Raw genomic sequence first — 25,588 nt, 5'->3', positions numbered from 1 at the left:
AAAGTTACATTTGGATATTGTCACTAACAATCATGTTTGATGTGAAACAGGGAAGCAGATCACCTCAGCTCAAATGAAGCAATAATGGGACAAAGCTTTATTCATCCTCTTTTCCTACAGTTAGATGTGGGTAGGAATTCATCACTATTAGGAAATTTGAAATAATAAAAGAAAAGGTGCCTCACAAAAAAGGGCTGAGAAAATACTGAGGGTATAATAATTAATTCTTTCTTAATATTGTTTTGATTAGAAGATAAAAAGAACTTTTTTGAAAAACTATACTGACTGATGTCTTTTTGGGAGTTTTGAAATTTTCCTGCACTACTTTATACAAAAAAAGATTGACTAATTTCTGACCTAAAGAGAAGGGCTCCCTAATCAGTGGCCAAGAAGTTCAAGTCAGTGTCCCACTTTTATTTATTTATTACTTTGAAAATTATTAAAGTATAACTAACATATATTCATGTATTTGTTTCAGATGGATAACATATTGATTAAACAATTCTGTACATTACTCAGTGCTCGCGATAATAGGGGCAGTTAGTGCCAACATACAATATTATTGACTATATTCTCTGTGCTGTAATTTTCATCTCCATGACTTATATTTATTTTATAACTGGAACTAAAATTATTTTTATTAACATATAATGTATTATTTTCCACAGGGGTACAGGTCTGTGAGTCATCAGCCTTACACATTTCACAGCAAACATCATAACACACACTCTCTCCAATGTCCATAACCCAACCACCCTCTCCCTACCCCGACACCCCCCAGCAACCCTCAGTTTGTTTCATGAGATTAAGAATCTCTTATGGTTTGTCTCCCTCCTGATCTCATCTTGTTTTATTTTTTCCTTCCCTCCCCCCACAACACCCCACTCTGCTTCTCGAATTCCTCATATCAGAGAGATCATATGATAATTGTCTTTTTCTGATTGACTTACTTTGCTCAGCATAATACCCTCTAGTTCCATCCACATCGTTGCAAATGGCAAGATTTCTTTTCTTCTGATGGCTGCATAGTATTCCTGTGTGTGTATGTGTGTGTGTGTGTGTGCATACACACCACATCTTCTTTATCCATTCATTTGTTGATGGACATCTAGATTCTTTCCATAGTTGTAGACTATTGTAGACATTGCTGGTATAAACATTCAGGTGCACATGCCTCTTTGGATCACTACATTTGAATCTTTAGGGTAAATATTCAGTAGTGCAATTGCTGGGTCATAGGGTAGATCTATTTTCAACTTTTTGAAGAACCTCCATACTGTTTTCCAGAGTGGCTGCACTAGCTTGCATTCCCACTAACAGCGTAGGAGGGTACCTCTTTCTCCACATCCTGGCCAACATCTGTCCTATCCTGACTTGTTAATTTTAGCCATTCTGACTGGTGTGAGGTGGCATCTCATTGTGCTTTTGATTTGTATTTCCCTGATGCTGAGTGATGTTGAGCATCTTTTCAGGTGTCTCTTGACCATTTGGATGTATTCTTTGCAGAAATGTCTGTTCATGTCTTCTGCCCACTTTTTGATTGGATTATTTGTCCTTTGGGTGTTGAGTTTGATAAATTATTTATAGATTTTGGATACTAGCCCTTTATCTGATATGTCATTTGCAAATATCTTCTCCCATTCTGTCAGTTGTCTTTTGGTTTTGTTGACTGTTTCCTTTGCTGTGCAAAAGCTTTTGATATCGATGAGGTTCCAGTAGTTCATTTTTGCCCTTGCTTCCCTTGCCTTTGGCAATGTTTCTAGGAAGAAGTTGCTGTGGATGAGGTTGAAGAGGTTGCTGCCTGTGTTCTCCTCAAGGATTTTGATGGATTCCTGTCTCACGTTGAGTTCTTTCATCCATTTTGAGACTATTTTTGTGTGTAGTGTAAGGAAGTAGTCCAGTTTCATTCTTCTGCCTGTGGCTGTCCAGTTTTCCCAACACCATTTGTTGAAGAGACCGTCTTTTCCATTCACATTCTTTCCTGCTTTATTGAAGATTAGTTGACCATAGAGTTGGGGGTCCATTTTGGGGCTCTCTCTATTGTTCCATTGATCTATGTGTCTGTTTTTGTGCTAGTACTATAGTGTCATGATGATTACAGCTTTGTAATAGAACTTGAAGTCTGGAATTGTGATGCCACAAACTTTGACTTTCTTTTTCAACATTCCTTTGGCTATTTGGGGTGCTTTCTGGTTCCATATAAATTTTAGGATTATTTGTCCCATTTCTTTGAAAAAAATTGATGGTATTTTGATAGGGATTACATTCAATGTGTAGATAACTCTAGGTAGCATAAACATTTTCACATTTGTTCTTCCAATCCATGAGCATGGAATGTTTTTCCATTTCTTTGTGTCTTCCTCAATTTCTTTCATGAGTACTTTACAGTTTTCTGAGTACAGATTCTTGGCCTCTTTGATTACATTCATTCCAAGGTATCTTCTGTTTTGGGTGCACTTGTAAATGGGATTGACTCCTCAATTTCTCTTTCTTCTCTCTTGCTGTTGGTGTATAGAAATGCCACTGATTTATGTGCATTGATTTTATATCCTGACACTTTACTGAATTCCTGTATGAGTTCTAGCAGTTTTGGAGTGGAGTCTTTTGGGTTTTCCACATAAAGTATCATCATATCATCTGCAAAGAATGAGAGTTTGACTTCTTTGCTGATTTGGATGCCTTTTATTTCTTTTTGTTGTTTGATTGCTGAGGCTAGGACTTCTAGTACTATGTTGAATAACAATGGTGATAGTGGACATCCCTGCCATGTTCCTGACCTTAGTGGAAAGCTCTCAGTTTTTCCCCATTGAGAATGATATTTGCTGTGGGTTTGTCATAGATGACTTTGATGGTGTTGAGGTATGTACCCTCTATCCCTACACTGTGAAGAGTTTTGATCAAGAAAGGATGCTGTACTTTGTCAAATGCTTTTCCAGCGTCTATTGAGAATCTCATTTGATTCTTGTTCTGTCTTTTACTAAAGTATTGTATCACACGGATTGATTTGTGTATGTTGAACCAACCTTGCAGCCCAGGAATAAGTCTCACTTGGTCGTGGTGAATAATCCTTCTAATGTACTGTTGGATCCTATTGGCTGGTATTTTGGTGAGGATTTTTGCATCTGTGTTTATCAAGGATATTGGTCTGTAATTCTTCTTGATAGGTTCTTTGTCCGGTGTTGATGCTGGCCTCATAAAATGAGTTTGGAAGTTTTCCTTCCACTTCTATTTTTTTGGAACAGTTTTATGAGAATAGGAATTAATTTTTCTTTCAGTGCTTGGTAAAATTCCCCTGGGAAGCCGTCTCTCCCTGGGCTCTTGTTTGTTGGGAAATTTTTGATGACTGCTTCAATATCCTTACTGGTTATGGGTCTGTTTCAGTTTTCTATTTCATCCCAGTTCAGTTGTTGTAGTTTATATGTCTCTAGGAATGCATCCACTTCTTCCAGATTGTCAAATTTGCTGGTGTATAGGTGCTCATAATATGTTCTTATAACTGTTTGTATTTCTTTGGTGTTGGTCGTGACCTCTCCTCTTTCATTCATGATTTATTTGGGTCCTTTGTTCTTTTTGATAAATATGGCCAAGGTTTTATCAATCTTATTAATTCTTTCAAAGAATCAGCTCCTAGTTTTGTTGATCTGTTCCATTGTTCTTTTGGTGTCTATTTCTTTGATTTCTGCTGTGATCTTTATGATTTCTCTTCTCCTGCTAGGTTTAGGCTTTCTTTGCTGTTCTTTCTCCAGCTCCTTTAAGTGTAGGGTTAGGTGTGTACTTGAGACCTTTCTTGTTTCTTGAGAAAGGCTTGTATTGCTATGTATTGCTATTTACTCATAGGACTGCCTTTGCTGCATCCCGAAGATTTTGACTAGTTGTGTTTTCATTATCATTTGTTTCCATGAATTTTTAAAATTCTTTAATTTCCTGGTTGACCCGTTCATTCTTTAGAACGATGCTCTTTAGCCTCCATGTATTTGAGCTCTTTCCAACTTTCCTTTTGTGATTGAGTTCTAGCTTTAGAGCATTGTGGTCTAAAAATATGCAAGGAATGGTTCCAATCTTTTAGTACCGGTTGAGACCTGAACTGTGACCCAGGATATGCTCTATTCTGGAGAATATTCTATGTGTACTAGGGAGGAATATGTATTCTCTTGTTTGGATTGGAATATTCTGAATATATCTGTGATGTCCATCTGGTCCAGTATGCCATTTAAGGCCTTTGTTTCTTTGTTGATCTTTTGCTTTGATGATCTGTCCATTTCAGTGAGGGGAGTGTTAATCTTCCCTACTCTAATTGTATTATTGTCATTTTGTTCCCTTGATTTGTTATCAATTGGTTTATATAATTGGCTGCTCCCATTTTAAGGGCATAGATATTTAAAATTGTTAGCCAGACCATTTAAGTATGACATAGTGTCCTCCTTCATCTCTTATTGTAGTCTTTGGCTTAAAATCTAATTTATCTGATATAAGGATTGCCACCCCAGCTTTCTTTTGATGTTCGTTAGCATGGTGAACTATTTTCCACCCACTCAATTTAAATCTGGAGGTGTCTTTGGGTTTAAAATCGCCTCCAGCCTGGAGGAGCTGAGAGCTCAGAGTCCCATTCCTCAGGGTGCCCTAAGAGAAAAGCAGTCAATCCCTCCCATCTCCCTGGTCTCTGGCTGCACTCTGTGCTCACCTGGCCTGTGACTGAGCATTTCTATCTCTGGTGCACAGCCCCGTTTGGAGTCTCCAAACCCAGCAGATTCCTGTTGCATTGCTCCTCCCAGAGGAGGTAGGGGAGTCTCAGACCAGGATTACCTTAAACTGTCATCCAAGGCACAGTCGGGCCACTGCTCTGGGAGCAGGTACGCCACAAGAGGCAGATCCAAGGAGACTCCCCTTAAAATTTTAAAATCTGCAATGTGATACCCCCAGCTTTGTTATTCTTTCTCAGGATTGCTTTGGCTATTCAGAGTCTTTTGTTCCATACAAATTTTAGGATTGTTTGTTCTAGTTTTGTGAAAAATGCTGTTGGTATTTTGATAGGAATTTTATTGAATCTTGCTTTAGGTTGTCATTTTAATGGTATTTAAATGGTATTTGTTCTTCCAGTCCATGAGCTGGTAATCTTTTCATTTTTGTTCAGTTTCTTCATGAGTGTATGATTTTATATTTTTAGAGTGTAGGTCTTTCACTCCCTTGATAAAATTTATTCCTAGATTTAAAAAAATTTTTTTTAAATTTCTTTTCAGTGTACCAGAATTCATTGTTTACACACCACACCCAGTGCTCCATGCAAAATGTGCCTCCATAATACCCACCACCAGGCTCACCCAACTCCCCCTGCCCCCGCTGCCCCTTCAAAACCCTCAGATTGTTTTTCAGAGTCCATAGTCCCTCATGGTTTATCTTCTCCTCCAATTTCCCTCAACTCCCTTCTCCTCTCCATCTCCCCATGTCCTCCGTGTTATTTCTTATACTCCACAAATAAGTGAAACCATATGATAATTGACTCTCTCTGCTTGACTTACTTCACTGAGCATAATCTCTTCTAGTCCCGTCCATGTTGATACAAAAGTTGGGTATTCATCCTTTCTGATGGAGGCATAATACTCCATAGTGTATATGGACCACATCTTCCTTATCCATTTGTCCATTGAAGGACATCTTGGTTATTTCCACAGTTTGGCGACTATGGCCATTGCTGCTATGAACATTGGCCCTTCTTTTCACTACATTTGTATCTTTGGGGTAAATACCCAGTAGTGCAATTGCAAGGTCATAGGGAAGCTCTATTTTTAATTTCTTAAGGAATCTCCACACTGTTTTCCAAAGTGGCTGCACCAACTTGCATTCCCACCAAGAGTGTAATAGGATTCCCCTTTCTCCACATCCTCTCCAAAACATGTTGTTTCCTGTCTTGTTAATTTTGGCCATGCTAACTGGTGTAAGGTGATATCTCAATATGGTTTTGATTTGAATCTCCCTGATGGCTAGTGATGATGAACATTTTTTCATGTGTCTGATAGCCATTTGTATGTCTTCATTGGAGAAATGTCTGTTCATGTCTTCTGCCCATTTTTTGACATGATTATCTGTTTTTTGCATGTTGAGTTTGAGAAGTTCTTTTTTTAAATTTTTTTTTAAAGATTTTATTTTATTTATTTGACAGACAGAAATCACAAGTAGGCAGAGAGACAGGCAGAGAGAGAGGAGGAAACAGGCTCCCCGCCGAGCAGAGAGCCCGATGTGGGGCTTGATCTCAAGACCCTGGGATCATGACCTGAGCTGAAGGCAGAGGCTTTAACCCGCTGAGCCACCCAGGTGCACCCGAGACGAGAAGTTCTTTATAGATCCTGGATATCAGCCTTTTGTCTGTACTGTCATTTGCAAATATTTTCTCCCATTCTGTGGGTTGCCTCTTTGTTTTGTTGACTGTTTCCTTTGCTGTGCAGAAGCTTTTGATCTTGATGAAGTCCCCACAATTTATTTTTGCTTTTGTTTCCTTTGCCTTTGGAGATGTACCTTGAAAGAAGTTGCTGTGGCTGATATCGAAGAGGTTACTGACTCTGTTCTCCTCTATGTTTCTGATGGATTTCTGCCTCATGTTGAGGTCTTTTACCCATTTTGAGTTTATCTTTGGGTATGGTGTAAGAGAATGATCGAGTTTTATTCTTCTACATATAACTCTCTAATTTTCCCAGCACCCTTTATTGAAGAGGCTGTCTTTTTTCCACCGTATATTTTTTCCTGCTTTGTTGAAGATTATTTGACCATAGAGTTGAGGGCCCATATCTGGGCTCTCTACTCTGTTCCACTGGTCTATGTGTTTGTTTTTATGCCAGTACCATGCTGTCTTGGTGATCACAGCTTTGTAATAAAGCTTGAAATCAGGCAACGTGATGCTCCCAGTTTTGTTTTTGTTTTTCAACATTTCATTACTAATTCAGGGTCTCCTCTGATTCCATACAAATTTTAGGATTGTTTGCTCCAGCTCCTTGAAAAATACCGGTGGAATTTTGATCAGAATGGCATTAAAAGTATAGTTTGCTCTAGGCAGTGTAGACATTTTAACCATGTTTATTCTTCTGATCCATGAGCATGGAATGGCCTTCCATCTTTTTGTGTCTTCTTCGATTTCTTTCATGAGTGTTCTGTTGTTCCTTGAGTACAGATCCTTTACCTCTTTGGTTAGGTTTATTCCCAGGTGTCTTACGGTTCTTGGTGCTATAGTAAATGGAATCGATTCTCTAATTTCCCTTTCTGTGTTTTCATTGTTAGTGTATAAGATATTCCTAGATATTTTATTCTTTTTGGTGGCAGTTATAAATGGAATCTTAACTTTCTTAACTTTAATTTCTGCTACTTCATTATTAGTCTATAGAAATTCCACAGATTTCTGTATATTTTGTATCATGCAACTTTACTGAATTCATTTATCAGATCTAAAGTAAGCTGAATCTTTTGGGCTTTCTGTATGCAGTATCATGTCATCTGCAAATAGAGGGTTTTATTTCTTACCAGTTTAGATGCTTTTTCTTTTTTTCTCTTTTCTGGTCACTGCAGCTAGGACTTCCAGTACTATGTTGAATAAAAGTGGTGAGAGTGGACATCCTTTTCTTTTTCCTGATCTTATATTAAAAAGCTTTAATTTTTTTTTTTTTTTAAACCTTTGGGTGGCACTGATTCTGGCTGGGGCTGCCTGCTTGGTGTAACAGAGCAGGAGTCAATTTGGAGACAGAAGCCTACCAAAGCAGGTAAATTTGACAGGTTGGGTCTTCAGGGGAGTGCCAGGATGGGGCATGAAGTGCTAGCAAAGAAGATGGAGAGCGTTAGCACTCATTTCCAGATGTTTCCGGCCATTTAGGTTGGAGAGTAGGGTGGTAAGGAGAAGAGAAATGGTGCCTGTGAACACTTCTGTTCGTAGAGAAATGTCTTGCAGATCCCTTTCCCTTCTGCACATGTTCTATGATTATTCAGAAATCTCCTTCACATATACCCCAGGTAATTTTAAAACTACTGCTTCTTTGCTGTGTCTGGGCCAAGTTATTTAGTATACTGGCTCTTTAAGGATGGGAACTCAGTTTCCTATTGCCCTCATGCTTTCTAGGAGTTGAGTCCCACTGGTTTTCAAACCAGGTGTTATGGAGATTGTCTTCCCAGTAGGGGTGCCCTGTGTCAGGGGTGCCTTAGCACTTCTCCATGCTTGTGATGTCCCTTCCATTTGTCATTGGTCACATGGTGGGGGGGGGGTGGTTTCATTCCCAACTGGGTCTCTCCCCCTCCTGCCCTTTAACATGTGCCCTTTTCTCTATGGGTAACTGTGGAAAGTCTGTTCTGCCAGTCATCAGATTGTTTTCAGAGTTAGTTGCATAGATGTAGCCTTAATCTTTGTGTGTCTGTGAAATGTGAGCTCAGGATCCTCCTATTCTACCATTTTCTCAAAACTCCAGTGTCCCATTTTTAATGTATAATTTTATATTTCTTCTGGATTTCTTTCTTTTTGATATTGAATTAAAGTGTATTCAATAGCTGTTTTTTTCATTATATTGTTTTTATATATAAAAAAGCCTTTTTATATAGTTTTATGGTTTTATTAACAGAAGTACAGTATACACATAAGCTCTCTGTCTATTCATTTTCTTCACTTTGCAGCCTGGCATTGGGATTTGTGACTCTGATGGCCAGCTGGGCTGCTGTTTCCACAGTGGTTTTGTGATTCTTGGAGGAGACGTTGTGAGCAATCTCTGCATGGCAAGATTTGTTGCACATCAGGAGCACTTTAACCTCCTTGATGTTGTGGACTATGAGCTTCAAGAAGCCACTGGGTACCATGTGCTTTGTTTTCTTATTGCTCCTCTAACCAATGTTGGTCATCAAGATCTGGCCCTTGAATCTTCTTGTCAGTGTCTCTGGGTTTCCACCAGCTGTACCTAATTTTGACATATCGGGCTGGCTGGTTCCTGTTGAACTTCTTGGTCCTCTTTTTAGTGATCTCAGGCTTCATGAGAGGTCTGAGGGTAGCCATGATGCTGAGTAGAAAATGGCTGTCGCCTCCACAGGCATCACTGAGGAAGAGACAAAGAAGCCTTTATTTATTTATTTTTAAGATTTTATTTATTTATTTGAGAGAGAGATGGAGAACATGAGCATGGAGCCTGATGTGGGGCTCAATGCGGGCCTCCATCCCAGGCTCCTGAGATCATGACCTGAGCTGAAGTGAAGGCAAATACTTAATGGACTGAGCCGCCCAGGTACCTCAAAGCCTTTACTTTTTAATTCTACTTTGAAAAAATGGCACTGGTGAATATCAGGATTACATCAGAGAAGGTTAGTTGCCCATTAAGAGGTCTTTATTTTGATGCATTCATACTGATTTATGTCAGGCTGTCCTTGAAGGAAAAGAAACTTGAGCATATATTAGGTTGCATGATAAGCAAATGCTGATATTTGACTTTTTTTTGACTTACAAAACTGACAGTTTCACATAGTTCAACTTAATTCATCTGAGTTGTATTCCTGCCTCAGGGTAGAACTATTTCAACCAGGTTCATACAGATTGATACATAGGGCAGAGTACTACTTTCACAACTTGTAATGGCCACCATAACTGCCATGGGAAATAGCTACTGGCACATTCCGGCCAGAGTGACAGTTCCACCCTATATAGGTGGATCTGCACAAGAAGTGAAATGATAAGCCAGTTCCTAGCAAAGCTGCACCCTATATTCCATCAAAGCGTGTATCTCTCTCTCTCTTTCTCTTTTTTAAAGATTTTATGTATTTATTTGAGAGAGGAATGGGTGAGAGAGAGCACACAAGTGGGAGGAGGGGCAGAGGGAGAGGGAGAAGCAGACTCCCCACCGAGCGGGAGCTCAGCATAGGGCTTGAGCCTGGGACTCTAGGATCATGACCTAAGCCAAAGGTAGATGCTTAACTGACTGAGCCACGAAGTGCCCCTCTATATCTCTCTTTTTTAAAAAATTTTTAAAAATTTATTTATTTTCAGCATAACAGTATCATTATTTTTTCACCACACCCAGTGCTCCATGCAATCCGTGTCCTCTATAATACCCACCACCTGGTACCCCGACCTCCCACCCCCCCGCCACTTCAAACCCCTCAGATTGTTTTTCAGAGTCCATAGTCTCTCTTGAAGGAAAAAAAAGATTGTTAAAAAATACCCTTGGGGCGCCTGGGTGGCTCAGTGGGCTAAAGCCTCTGCTTTCGGCTCGGGTCATGATCCTAGGGTCCTGGGATCGAGCCCCGCATCAGGCTCTCTGCTCAGTGGGGAGCCTGCTTCCTCCTCTCTCTCTGCCTGCCTCTCTGCCTGCTTGTGATCTCTCTCTGTCAAATAAATGAAATCTTAAAAAAAAAATACCCTTAAAATATGTCCAAGACTTATGTAACAATGTCCAAGACTTATGTAACAATGAAACAAAAAACCTGCAAATCAAATACAAACAAAAGTATAAAACCAATTTAAATGAGCCACATTGATTTACTATGACAGTTTTTTTTCCCTCTAAATCATGAATTGCAATATTGATATGGTGCTGATTTCAACAGTGAAGAGTCTCATGAGTCTGCATGAGTAACTATCCATATGCATGTGATCACTTGGTTTTCTCAACATTCATCTCTACTGCAAAACCTCCATTTGTACAGCAAAGAGTGATCCATTTGGTTTTTCCCTTCGTGTGGATGTGGCCAACTTTGCTCTTTTGGATAGAAATTTGACATTTTTACAATTAAAAGTACATTTCACAGTTAAAAGGTACTCTTTGGTGCCAGAGCTCTTTGTTTCTATAAACCCTTATTGAGGTTCAGAAGGTAGCTCTTGGTGATATGTGGTGATCTTCTTCTTTTTTTAAAGATTTTATTTATTTATTTGAGGGGGGGTGAAGGGGGGCAGAGAGAGAGAATCCCAAGCATACTCCATACTGAGATCATGACCTGAGCTGAAGGCAAACACTTAACTTAGGGATTGATCTCACAATCCTGAGAACATGACCTGAGCTGAAATCAAGAGTTGAATGATTAACTGATTGAGTCACCCAGGCACCCCTATGTGGGGATCTTCTGTTAGATTTCATACCTTGTGGGAGCACTATGCCTTATCTATAACATTTTGCTAATACTAATATTAATTAATACTAGTACTAATGCTATAATATATATAATATATAGTATATACTGATTTATAATACTCTATTATAGAGTTATTCAGTAAGTAAAATGGCTAGAAAAGGGTTTTTAGTTACTATTATTTTAATAATAAATATCTACTTGAATATAAGTTCCATCTATGCATTAAATCTTGGTTGGGATTGTATCCCTCTGCTTTTCCTTTTTATAGACATTTTTTTCCGTCAACTATCATTAGATTAGAAAAACATTAGCAAGTTTCCCTCCAAACCTTCCATCTCCTAATTGCTGATGAAGGATGATGGACTTCAGTATTTATGGATGTGAAAAAGTTAAGTAATGACTCAGAAATTTAGTGACTGTACAGGGATTTTAATATCAATTTTGCCATCTACATTGCCAACATATCACTTTATTATTTTAGGAAGAATAAACAACAGCAAACAAATCCTTTTAAAAGAAGCCTAAATTATATCAATCTCCTTGTAGTAGGTTTGTTTGCTTTTTTTTTTTTTTTAAGAAAATGTGTCCAAACTCAATTATATTCTTCTTTCGATTTATAGTTGGTGAGTAGACAAAGGGCACTTGGTCTAAATGTTACCTGTTCCATAAGTATAAGGTAAAGAGTAAATACGTTTAAATAATTTCTGAGGGGTACTCCTCTTACATTAATTATTCAATAAATTACTGATAAATTACTGATGAAATTAAGAAATTGCAAGAAAAAAGTAATCTAAGATGTAATTGATATACAATTAGTTAATATGGATGTTTGTAATGTATTCTTATGTTGTTATTGTAAGCTTTTAGTGACTGAAACATAGGAGACAAAAAAGTCAGAGAACATGAAATTATGTTTCTTTTTAATTCATTCATTAGTTTATGTAACAAACATTAATTGAGCATTTGGCCCTTGACCTAGATACCAGGAATGGACAACTCAGTGGCTTTGCATACGTTATTTCTTCCTCTAAGAATGCCTTTCTACTAGTTCTCCATCGGGAAAACTACTCATTCTTCCAGATTCAGTGAAAAGAATATTCCCTGTACACAGATAATAATTAGTTGGTCAAGCTTCTGTGCTTTGATATATTACTTGTTTATTGTATATTATTTGTATACATATTATATATATAATATATGTATACATATATTATGTATACACGTAATATACATACCAATTCAATATATCTACCAACTCAAGTGTAAACTCTTCAAGGACTTGTTCCACTATTAAATTTTTAGAATCTTTCCTTTTGCATTTTAAGGTACATTGTTTTCCTGTATAAAATTGTGGTAATCTTTAATGTCTCATTTTTTAAATGTTATGTGAGTAGCACTTATTTATGTGGTAAATATTCTTTGATTTTTATTGGCAGTGTAATATCACATGCATGAGCCATAATTGATTGAGCCATTTGTCTACTTTTGGTTAATTAGGGTATTGTCAATTTTCTAGCTTTATAAATAATGCTGAAATCCTTGAAGATAAATACTTGTCCTTATCTTTGATTATTTATTTAGAGTTAAACATTTCTACGAGTGATAATATTGAGTCACATGATATGAGCAGTGTCAAAATTCTCACCATAAATGGCCAAATGGGTCTCTAAAAAGTCCATTCTGTGAATAATATGTGAGAAACTTATTTTACCTTACCCACCCTTACCAACCTTAGACATATCATTTCAAAAACTTTGTCAATTTTGTATGCAATAAATAGCTCTTTATTTTGACTGATTTTATGTTCTTATATTATCTTCTGTTACAATTTGGGAGGAACATTAAGAGCCAGAGTTTAAGGGCAGTTGAAATAGAAAGTTGTATAAATCCAATGTGAGATATTCCCAACCACTTTGTAATGTCCAGGAGATGCCAGAGGATGGAAAGGCTGCTATTTGGCAAGTGGGGTCTATTACTCTAGTGGCATGGGGAAAAAACATTAGTCATGTTTAAGCTCCATGAGCAAATGTTAACTAGGGAGTCGTTCAAGTTAAAATGAATTTTATAAAATAAATTTTGAAATCTAAGATCATTATTTGTATAGAAACCCATTATTAACCAAAATTGGAAGAACAATTTCTCTTGTATTACAAATATGATAGAATATTACAGTTTGTTGGTGTGGCCATAGTTCAAAAGTTAGGGTCCCATGTTGGTCAAAGGGTTCTTTTCAGGAGCTGCCAGGGACTGTTCATCCCCTATATCTCATATGTTATCCATGTAACTCGGAGGTATCCATTATGGTGTCTTAGTCACATTTATTTATTTATTTATAAAAATATTGTGTTTATTTATTTGACAAGAGAGAGCGGAGAGAGGGAACATAAGCAGGGATGTGGGAGAGGAGAAGCAGACTCCCCACTGAGCAAGGAGACCTACACAGGGCTCGATCCTAGGACCCTGGATCATGACCTGAGCTGAAAGCAGACGCTGACCTGACTGAGTCACCCAGTCACCCCAGTCTTTGTTACATTTGGTACTGTTGTGTATTTTGATTTTCCTCATTTAGATTAGTGAATCTCTGGTATTATTTTGCTGCCTTCTCTCTGAACAGATCAAGGCTTTTACCCAAACATTGCATCTGTGATGTGGATAAGTTTGCCTTTTTTTTTTTTTTTTTAGAGATTTTGTTTATTTGACAGATAGAGATCACAAGTAGGCAGAGAGGCAGGCAGAGAGAGACAGAGGAGGAAGCAGGCTCCCGGCTGAGCAGAGAGCCTAATGTGGCCTTGATCCCCTTGATCCCAGGACCCTGGGATCACAACCAGAGCCGAAAGGTAGAGGCTTTAACCCACTGTGCCACCCAGGTGCCCCGATAGTTTGCTTTTTGTTGCTATCTTATCACTTAACTATTTAACAGCATGATCCTTTGGGGCTACATATAGGGCTTTGAAATTTAATTTAATTACATTCATTTGGACATCCTGAAAAATCACTTCAGTGCTCAATCAGTTTTTTTCTCTTTAGGCCTCTCACCTTCATTTGTGTTTGGAGGAGGGATGAGTTGGCGGAGAAGTGAGAGGGAAGAGGAAGGAAACCATTTCTCTTTTAATCTTCATTTAAGGCTTTAAGATGAACATCAAAGAAAATAATTCCATATTGTAATCAAAATGAACTGATTCAGCTCATGGTAAAAAGTTGATTTGTAAAAGTACATTTGAGTTTTAACTTCAAGGTAGGGTCAGAATTTTTATAGGGGTGATTATATATATATATATATATATATATATATACTTATGGTAGCTAGACTTGGGAAGTGTTTATTACAGACTTTGTATCATGGTTGTCAGATGTAATAAGTAGATAAAAATCAGGGGCATCCACAGACATAATTAATATTTACTCTTACTATGCAGATGACAAAACTGAGGTAAAATTAAGTGCAGCTAATAAGAGACAGTATTAGGCTTAGAACTCAGGGCTCCCCATTCTAACAAGAGTACTCTTCCTGTGTCCAGATCAGTACTTTCCAAACTAATCTGCACATGAGTCATCTGAGGATTGTGCTAAACTGTGGGTTCTTATGTAGCAGGTCTGGGGCAGAGCTTGAGATTTTGCTTTTCTAACAGGCACCCAGGGCATGCTGATGCTGCTTATTTACAAACTACACTTTGCGTGGCAAGGCCTTAAATTCTTCTCACTTGGAGAAATAAAAATGACCTTTTGTAATGAGAAGTGAAGACAGAACAATTAATACACTTCCCGGCACATATTTAGTATTTTATTTCCTAGAAAATCATCATTGGTTTTTTGATGATCCTTGAAGATAGTGGTTTTGTATACACTTGGTGTGTAGTCTGATCCAGCAAATACACTTTTGAGTGTATCTAAAGTGGCAGATACTAGCAAGAAAATTAGTGCTTTTTAAGTGACTTAATTTTTTGAAATAATAGATTGAAAACAAATCCAAATTAGATAATGTGAAGTAATTATGACACAGAAAGCTTGGGTAAATCATGGGTAAAATCACTTTCTAAATCAGTTGTGTGGAAGATTTAATTGAAGAGACTGACTATATCCCTTTCTCTTTTCTTTGTTAGGCTTTAAATAGACAATGAACAATACCAGCTGTAATCTAATTGAAGTCTGCAGTCCCCAGGTGTTCAGTTCAATAAACTGACTACTTTAAATTTAGGTTAATGAAAGTCAAGACAGGATTTCACTGATAGTAGAAGTTATAGCAGGAAGTCCATTTCTGTCAAGAGTATTCTAAATTTTAGAATACATATTAGAGTTAGAAGTACTCTTAGAGATGAGGATATCATGTGCCCTAAGCTCCCCTTCCCAGTGTCAAGCACACACATTGAATCCAAAAGAGATTTGATGACTTGCTGAAGGTCAGTCAGCTTATTGGTAGCATAGTGTTTATTAGAAGCTTGGTCAGTGATCACAAAGTCAACTGCTGCCAAGGCAAGGTAAAAAACAGTTAAGGGTTATGTATTTTAACATAAAAGAGGGTGTTAGGGAATGTTGCATGCAGCTTACATGAAAGAGTCACTGAAACACAGATCTAGCTGATTATTTATGTGTGAAAACAGGGGCTCAGTATAGCCAGATCATCTGATTTTTTTTTAAGAGAGTTTACTTCTGGCCAGGGGTGGGGTTAGGGCAGGGCAGAGAGAGAGAGGGAGAGAGAATCCCAAGCAGGTTCCATGCTCAGTGAGGAACTAGATGTGGAGCTCAATATTGTGAGCTAAAATCGAGTTGTCTGCTTAACCGACTAAGCTACTTAGGTGCCCCTTGATCATTTGATTTTTAAATAAAAGCTGGTAATCCAGATACTTTATGTAAAAAATCTCAATTTTGAAATGCTGACAACAAAGAAAAACAAAAACTGTGAATCAGACAAAACACATTTACAAGGCAGATTTGGCCCAAGGGGCTGCACTTTTACGATCTCTGATCCAAGCTTTTTTTTTCTCCCAATTTAGTGCATCTCTACCCATGATTGCTAAAAGCTCTCTGAAGTTTCCTTAGTGGGGAGGTCAGGTGGTTGGGTTCTACTCCTTCCAATACCCTGTCAGTAAGGTCTCAACATGAAGATCATTTGGAAAGAAGGGCTCCAAATAATGATGAACAAAAACAATATCCTTCCCACTGTCCTTGAAGCAAAAGCATTTTAATTTATAAGGCCAGTGAGGAAAAGTGAAATTGTAAAATAAAGGAGGAATTCCTGCTTCAAGGGGAGCTATCCTGACTGGGCATTGGTCAAGTTTTCCCAATAACAAAGCATAAAAATCAGCTAATTTTGGTACTGGTTATTGTTGAATATGCCTATGAAATATATGCATATACATATATGTATGTATGTGTATAAGAAAGAGAGGACACTCTAATTAGAGAATTACCACTTTTTTTTTTTCTTTCCTTTCCTCATTGTGTGGAAAGAGAACTAAGGCCAGTCATAAAGAAATGATGAACTATTGGAATACTGCTGTGAGATGGAAGTGAGGGGTATAAGATGGAAGTGGGGGTATAAGTAAGATGAGGGAGGTTATCAGTCTGATCAACTTTGGTATTCATTCATGGTCTCAATTATTTGTGAACCTCCTAAAAGGTCAATATCATAATGTATAGTTGTTTTTCCAAGACACAAATTTTAATTGCACAGTCAGTGGTTTCTATGGAGAAGAAGGACACTGCTGTGGTATGTGAGCTTAGACTACCATTCAGTATTTGCAAAGATTAAAAAATTTAATACAGATAAAGTGTACCTGGCATAGAGAAAATGTTTAATCAATGGTAGCTGGTATTATTATTTCTTTATGTGTTTTTTTTTAAAAGATTTTATTTATTTATTTGACACTCAGAGATCACAAGTAGACAGAGAGTCAGGCAGAGAGAGAGGAAGAAGCAGGCTCCCCGCTGAGCAGAGAGCACAATGCAAGGCATGATACCAGGACCCTGGGATCATGACCTGAGCCGAAGGCAGAGGCTTTAACCCACTGAGCCACTCAGGCACCCCCTTATGTGGTTTTTATGTTTTCTTTTTATTATTGTCCTTATAATGAGTCTTATAAAATTATACATTAGTGCAAGTTATAGGGAGAATTATTTTCTGGCATAGTATTCCAAATTGGAGATTGTCCAAGATACCAAGACCTATACCTTGTAGATATCAAGGGTTTAGTCTGTTTGTCTGTGGGATCTCAAGGAGAGTTGACAATATTAGCCCAGTATATAAACAGACCAACTTGGGTGGTAATTAAGGTTCTTATTTTTGAGAGGTAGGATTTAAGTTGAAGAAGTTGAAGTTAAATATCTCAGCCTCTTTTGAGGATGGGGATGATGGAAATGAATTACAGTCTCTCTGGAGGGAAACAACCAGATGCTAGCCTAGAGGAAAAAGGCTCAGAGCTCAAGGTTGCTTCAACACAGCAGTTTGAAGGGGACTAGAAGCTTTGAGAGTCCTTTGAGACTCATGGTTTTTGGCTAAGTGATTTTAGCCCAGAATGAAATGATTTTAGCCCATTATCATTTTAGATAATGAAAAGTTCTTCCTTTCCATTATCATCTGTAGATTTTAAGGATTATGTCTGACCAATGATAATGTAATTACAAATTTGCTATTGATATTTTTCCACAAAAAACTTATTTTCATTGGATTTAACTTTGGGTTAATGCTAATATAAAAGTCATGCTTACATTTTGGTCTAATGAATGTAGAATAAGAAAAATTTATATTGGTTCTGAACAGTCCAAAGTATGGACTAGAATTTAATTTAATTTAATTTAATTTAATTCTAATAGGGAACATAAAGAAGTGAACATCTTAGTGCTTATTAGATTATAGCTTTTTATAATTAAGTGAAAATTAGTAAAGGGTATATAAAGATAAGACCTGATCTTTTTCCTCTAAGGATACAGTTTAAAAAATTAAATGAAAAAATGCTTATACAAAATTATGTTGAGAATTTATCCTTTTCTGTTTAGCTATTTACCTTTTGCATTTTTCAGGAATAGAATTTATTTAACAAAGTATTTTTTTCTTTAACATAACTATACTTTAATCTTCTTTGTGGATTACAAACTGGCATAGTAGCAAGGGATTTGGAGCCAAACTTTGGAGGCTTTACATCTATTTTGAAAAATCACCTTTATTAAGTTACAATTAAAATTACATACAATTCATCAATTTAAAGTGTACAATTCAGTGGATTTTTTTTTTAAGCAACTTTGCAGGGTTACTCCATCATAACAATAATCTACTTTTAGAACATTTTGTTACCCCTGCTAAAAGAAACCCTGTACCTAGGGGTGTGTGAGTGGCATGGTGGGTTGAGCTTCTGACTCTGGGTTTTGGCTCGGGATGGTAGGATCTACACCAGCATTGGGTTGGACTCTGCATTTAATGTGGCATCTGCTGAGGTTTCTATCTCCCTCTTCCTCGGCCCCTTCTGGCCTCTCTCTGCCACCTCACTCCCATGCTCTGGCTTGTGAGTGTGCATGTGATTGCTCTCTCTCCAAAATAAATAAATAAATCTTAAAAAAAAAAAAAAAAAAAGGAAACCCTGCACCCATTAGCAGTCATTCCCCATTTTTTCCAACCCTTCAACACTAGACTGTGATCATTAATCTGTCTTTTCCATAGATTTGCTTATTCTGGTCATTTCATATAAATGACTGCTTGCATTTAGTATTATATTTCAAGAATCATTCTTATAGCATATATCAGAGCTTCATTTTATTTAATTGCTGAATAATATTCCATTTATTTCTTCTTTTCACTGTCCTTATAATAAGTCTTATGAAATTATAGATTGCCACATATATACATACACATATACAATATGTCACATTTTTAAAATTTACACTCAATGGGCATTTGGGTTGTTTTACTTTATAGGTATTGTGAATAACGTTGCTATGAACATATGTGTGTAAGTTTTGGTGTGAACATATGTTTTCATTACTATTGGGTCTAGGACTAAAGTTCTTGGCTCAAATGCTACTTTAATATTTAAGTTTTAGAGCAAGTACCAAACTGTTTTCCATAGTGGCTACACCAACAATATATGAGAGTCCTAATTTTACCTTCACATCAGTAATGTATGAGAGTTATAATTTTTCTAGTACTTTCAAAACTTGTTATTTTCCATTTTATTTTTTTATTAGTATAGCTACTGACTATAAAATACCTCATTGTGCCTTAATATGTATTTATTTAATGACTAATGATGTTTAATATATCTTCATGTGTTTATTTTCTACTTGTATATTTACTGTGGAGAAAAGTCTATTTAAATCCTTTATTCATTTTAATAATTGGGTTAATTTGTCTTATTGTTGAGTTATAAGAGTTCTTTTAGGTCTTATGAGCATTTGCTAAAAATAATGTTTGAAAATTACTTAGTACACAGAAGTCCTTGAATATATATTTGATCTCTTTTCTCATAGTTCTTTTGATTTTTTTAAAAGATTTTATTTATTTATTTGACAGAGAGAGAGATCACAGGTAGGCAGAGACACAGGCAGAGGAGGAGGGGGAAGCAGGCTCCCTGCTATCCCAGGACCCTGAGATCAGGATCCGAGCCAAAGACAGAGTCTTAACCCACTGAGTCCCCCAGACACTCCTTGATTTGGTTTTAATGTGCCTTTTTCTAAAGTTCATTGATGATTATGTATTTAATATTTTGTTAACTATAGTTTATTTTGTCAAGAGCCTTTAGCCATATACCTATATCTGTATAATCTATATCTATCTATAGAGGCTTCAGAGTACTTAGTAGTTTCTCAGACAAAGAAGATGCTTAATCAATCAGATATCTAATGTTTATTTCATCTAGATTCCACAAATTATTGAGTGCCTATTTTTTTCATCATTTTGTTAGAGATAGTCTTGCTAACAGACTGTTTCCCTTGCTGGCTGTGATGAAAGAAGCTTCCCTGTGGAGAGACCCATATGGCAAGGAACTGAGTGCAGCCTTTAGCTTATAGCCAGCCAGAAACTGAAGAACTCAATCTGAGAAACTGAATTCTTATAGTTATCATGTTAGCTTGGCATCAAATCCTTCCCAGTCAAATCTTCAGATGAGACCTCAACCCTGGCCAACACTTTGATTGTAGCCTCCTGAGAGACCTGAAGCAGAGGACTCAGATAATCTGTCCCCAAATTTCTGACCCACAGAAATCCATAGAGATAATAAATGTATGTTGTTTTAACTGCTAAATTTGTAGTCATTTGTAGATAACTAATAGGTAATTACTAGATAATAATAAACACATTAATTTATTTCTTTTTCCCATTTCCCTAGCTCAGGGTTTGTCAACTTTGACATTGTTGACATTTTGGCCCAGAAAATTCCTTTTTGTAGGGCATCTTATGCATTATAGGATGTTCAGCAGGCCCACTGTCTTCTATCCACTATATGCCAGCAGCACCCTCCAGTTCAAGAAACAAAAATGTCTCCAGACATCATTCAATATTGTCTCATGGAATAACCCCTTCTCCATATTGAGAACCATTGTTCTCTCTGTTTGGAACATATTTACCCATTATTGTTGCTTGATGATATGTTATAACACGGTTCAAATGCTATGTCTCCTGACCTTGAGCAAGGAAGATTATATAGACACATTATTTTTACTGGATACTCCTCTCCAAATTCCTTCTGCACCTATTATAATGAGGTTGTATAGTACATGATATAATATTTGAGGAGGATGTCATTATTATTTTTTTTTATTATGTGAAAGATTGTGTAGGGGTATAAATACTTTCTGTTACCCAAGATTTAAAGAATATTGATTTGAAATTATGATATATGATCTCAATCAGATTTATGTAGACATTGATTTAAGTTGTCAAACCTAGTAGGAAAGGGGAAAACAAGTATTTGCCATTGGATAAAACTTTTCATAAAACTATGATAAATTTTAAAATATAATCATTGTCAAAAATAATCAAACTTGTCTTTCTGTATTTACTAATAACTCCCTACATGTGGACTCCGTAAGACATTTTGGCTTTGATATCAAAGCAGCAACATAACTCAATTTCATATATAATTCATTTTGTTTTTGAACTATGCCTTCATAAGCACATTTAATGCATAATTAAGCTAAATTTTATTTAGTTTATTTTATTCTACTTTTGAAGATCATCTACCCTGTCTCTGACTTGAATTTATGAATGCTTTAGTAATGCAATAATGAGACATTGGAGTAATTTTCTTAAATTAAAAAAGAGAGGGGGAATCTCCCATAGGGGAGGAAGCTGCAGTGTTCTTGGCTTTCCATGGAAGCTAAACTCCAGTAATCTCTATATGAATTAAGATAAAACTATCACTTCCATTTTCTCTAACTTGGAAAATGATAAAGATAAAAATTTTCTCTACTTGTTCTACCTGCAATTTAAAAAAAAGACCATAATTTGAGAAGAGTGTTCTTTTCAGGTCACTTTTTATAGATTTTTATGGCCTGGAGGGTCAGACTTGATTGCTTTATTAACTGGAGTCTTATGTTGGTATTGTAGTTTTGATGTTTCAGCTAATTTTTTATAAGGCCAGAAACTCATCATGTATAGAGCTTCAAGTTCACAGATAGGTTACAGATAGGGTATATCCCCTATTCATAGTATAATGGTGTATAAGATAAGGGCTCTAGGTTGCAAGTTCCAAAAAATGAAACTCAAAGTGGCATAAGCAAAATACAAAATTTAATACCTAATGTGACTAAAAGGTCTAGGAAGTATGGCTGGCTTTCAAATACAGTTTGAACCTAAGGCTTAAATGATGTCATCAGTACTGTTTTTCTGCATTCATTGGCTCAGTTTGCTATTGTTTTCTACTATAACTAAGGGCTGAGTTTTTAAGAGCATGGTGGGTGCTGAATTATATTGCTAGAAGAAGAGAAGGAGTGGTTCCCCGAAAAAGAGAAAGGGATTCAGGAATGTGGAGTGTTCTATGCAGAAGAAGATATGGGTATGGGACAGACTGAAAATAGATATTTACTTCAGAAGCCAAATTTTAAGCATGTGACCTGGTAACGCATCTGTAATCATAGGAAAAGGAGTTTGAATTTGAATTGTTAATTGCATCAGATTTTAATAGCTTTATTCATGCATCTCAGCAGTAGGAATATACATGCCAGGAAGACCAGATGTTCATCCTTCTCCTTGAGAAATGCTTGTTTTACTTCTACCTATGTTTGTTTCTACAGCATTAACTTATTTCTGCTTCAATTCTAAGTGGACACATTGTTTATGTTTCTTAATACAACTAACTGTTTCTTTAAGATTCTGCATATTTCTGATATATTTCATTATGTGTTGTTTTTGTTGTAGTTTAATTATCAGAGTGAAATTTCTGGGCAGCAAGCTAACAGTTGTCCTTTTTATCACCTAATCCATTCAGCATTTTAGTTTTGTCCATTTTTCTAAGGAAGCAAAAATAATTTTAGCAGAGCAATTTCTTTTGCAAGTACATTCTTTTTTAAAAATTTTTATTTATTAGAGAAAGAGTGCATGTGTGGACAGGCAGGATGGGGGAGGGGCTTAGGGAGAGGGAGAAACAGACTCCATGCTGAACATAGAGCCCGATGTGGGGCTTGATCCCAGAATGCTGGGATCATGACCTGAGCTGAAAGTAGATGCTTACCCAACTGAGCCACCCAGGCACCCGCAAGTAAATTCTTTTTTTTTTTTTTTTTAAAGATTTTATCTATTCATCTGACAGACAGAGATCACAAATAGTCAGAGATTGAGGAGGAAGCAGGCTCCCTGCCGAGCAGTGAGCCCAGTGTGGAGCTTGATCCCAAGACCCCGGGATCATGACCCCAGCCGAGGGCAGAGGCTTTAACCCACTGAGCCACCCAGGCGCCCGAGCAAGTAAATTCTTAACTACCAAATGTACCCTGGAGCATTAAGAAACCTGTTTTGTTCTGCACAAAGCATAGTTTGTCCATGTTTAAGGAAATTTAGAGGATTAGGAAGAAATCTATGAAATCATTTTAATTAATCTGCTTTTAATGCAGAAAGATGTAATAGTTGTTGCTTGAGTATTTTTCACTTCATTTTTTCCTTTTACCTTCTTCCACCTTTCTCATCATGCTTGACCTCTTTAACCAAGATTTATGATATGGCGCCCTCAGGCTCATATTTATCTAACTCCAAAATCTGATTTTATCACGCAAGTCTCCATCTCTTTCAGCCCTCATCAGGTAGTCGCTAATCCTATTTATTCCACCTCCTTTTCACTCCACAGCTACAGGTCTTCACAGTTTCTCAGCTATGTATTATTCTCCGAACTGGTTTCTGCTTTCAGTTCCACCTCACTCTCCCAACTCTGGCCCCAGCCCCATCTCTGTCAAGGTTATCTTTCTGATATGCTGAATTGATGTATAACCCTTTTTGGATGAATTCTCATAGACTTCAGGATATAGTTCAGATGGCACAGCTTGGCACATGAAGCCCTTTGTATTGTGGCATCTGACCACTTACTCAGCTCAGTTTTCTGCCTTAGTGGCATCTGCATCCTTTGCTCTAGACAAATCAAATGCACCTGCATCTTTTTTTCCCATGCAGATAACTTTTGTATATGGCGTTGTCTCTCCTCTTTCTCCTGCCTAGCTCAGTAACTCTTGTTCTTCCTTCAAAATTTGGTTCAGTCATTAACTTTTTGTAATGGTTATCAAAATCATTGTGGCTGAATTTGATGCTCTTAATCTAACCTCCTCAACATAGTGCTTCACACTGATAAATAATTGTTAATTTACTTGCTTGTCCTGCATATGATAATGCAGTGACCTTGAGGATAAGGTCTGAGTCTGGAGAAGTTTTAGGCCCATAGGAGATACTCAATAAATATTTAATGACTGAATATGTGATTGTTAATTTAATGTGTCAGTTTGGCTATACTGAAGTTCCCAGTGTCTTGGTCAAATACTAGTCTAGATGTTGTTATGAAGGTATTTAGTAATGTGACTAATGTTTATAATCAGTATAATCAGACTTTCTCCTTCCATAATGTCCACAGGCCTCGTCCAATCAACTAAAGGTTTTTTTTTTTTAAGATTTATTTATCTATTTTAGAGAGAGAGAGTGAGTTTGGAGGAGAGGGGCAAAGGGAAAGGGAGAGAGAATCATAAGCAGACTTTACTGAGCACAGAGCCTGATACAGGGATTGATCTCATGACCCTGAGATCACAACCTGAGCTGAATCCAAGAGCTGCATGCTTAACTGACTATACCAACCAGGCAGCTCTCATAATTTTTTAAGAAGTAAATATATAGTGTCTCTCATTATGATGATTATATAAACATTTCTAATCCAGCTTTTCAGTATATTATGGTTTTATTTTCTTCTAAAATTTTTTGTTTTAATGGAGAACTTTTTTTTTTTTTTTTAACTTTTTATTTTTTATAAACATATATTTTTATCACCAGGTTTACACACTTCACAGCACTCACCAAAGCACATACCCTCCCCAATGTCCATAATCCCACCCCCTTCTCCCAAACCCCCTCCCCCCAGCAACCCTCAGTTTGTTTTGTGAGATTAAGAGTCACTTATGGTTTGTCTCCCTCCCAATCCCATCTTGTTTCATTTATTCTTCTCCTACCCACTTAAGCCTCCATGTTGCATCACCACTTCCTCATATCAGGGAGATCATATGATAGTTGTCTTTCTCTGCTTGACTTATTTCGCTAAGCATGATTCGCTCTAGTTCCATCCATGTTGTCGCAAATGGCAAGATTTCATTTCTTTTGATGGCTGCATAGTATTCCATTGTGTGTATATACCACATCTTCTTGATCCATTCATCTGTGGATGGACATCTAGGTTCTTTCCATAGTTTGGCTATTGTGGACATTGCTGCTATAAACATTCGGGTGCATGTGCCCCTTTGGATCACTACATTTGTATCTTTAGGGTAAATACCCAATAGTGCAATTGCTGGGTCATAGGGCAGTTCTATTTTCAACATTCTGAGGAACCTCCATGCTGTTTTCCAGAGTGGCTGCACCAGCTTAAATTTATTTTGTTTTTAATACACTGTCATTAAGTAAATTGCTTATTAATCATTCAAACACATAAGCCATGTTTCATTGTTTCCTTGGAGACAGATTTGGAGGACCTATCTTGGTGGTAATTCTGGAGCCATCTGATCTTATGCTCCAGTGTGGATGAGTTACTCTCTGAGCCTGCTGTTCAGCTGGCTTCCTGGGCCTTTCTTCCCCTCACAGTCATCCTAAGGATTACCTTTATCTTTTTCCTGACTTGGTTCCCCTTTTCTTTGGGTTTCATGCTTTGCTCTTTGAAGGTTTATTCCCTTGTTTTGGTAGAGCATAAGCTTCCATGACTTTCTGAGATGTAATTCATCAAAGTATACTTTTTGAGATTTAAATGTCCAAAATGTCCTTATTTTACCTTTACGCTTGATTGATAGTTTCCAGGCATAGATGTCTAGGTAGGGAATGTTTCTTCTTTAGAATTTTGAAGGCATTTCTCTA

At 37.0% G+C, this 25,588-nt stretch overlaps 1 long non-coding RNA gene across 2 annotated transcripts in view; it reads left to right on the top strand.

Moving 5' to 3' along the window:
* LOC309871611 overlaps positions 1–25,588 on the top strand; it is a 195,065-nt gene that overhangs the window by 42,910 nt on the left and 126,567 nt on the right. The window contains exon 3 of one of the 2 annotated variants that reach the window (XR_014315374.1): positions 24,111–24,136. The exons of the other annotated variant lie outside the window; for it this stretch is intronic. This is a non-coding gene — a long non-coding RNA (uncharacterized lncRNA). Of the gene's footprint in view, positions 1–24,110; positions 24,137–25,588 lie in introns of those variants that run through there. 2 annotated transcript variants of the gene reach the window in all.

Source organism: Mustela nivalis (assembly GCF_964662115.1).
Source record: "Mustela nivalis genome assembly, chromosome: 1".
NCBI classification, from domain to species: Eukaryota; Metazoa; Chordata; class Mammalia; order Carnivora; family Mustelidae; genus Mustela; species Mustela nivalis.
This window is presented reverse-complemented; position numbering and strand designations above follow the sequence as displayed.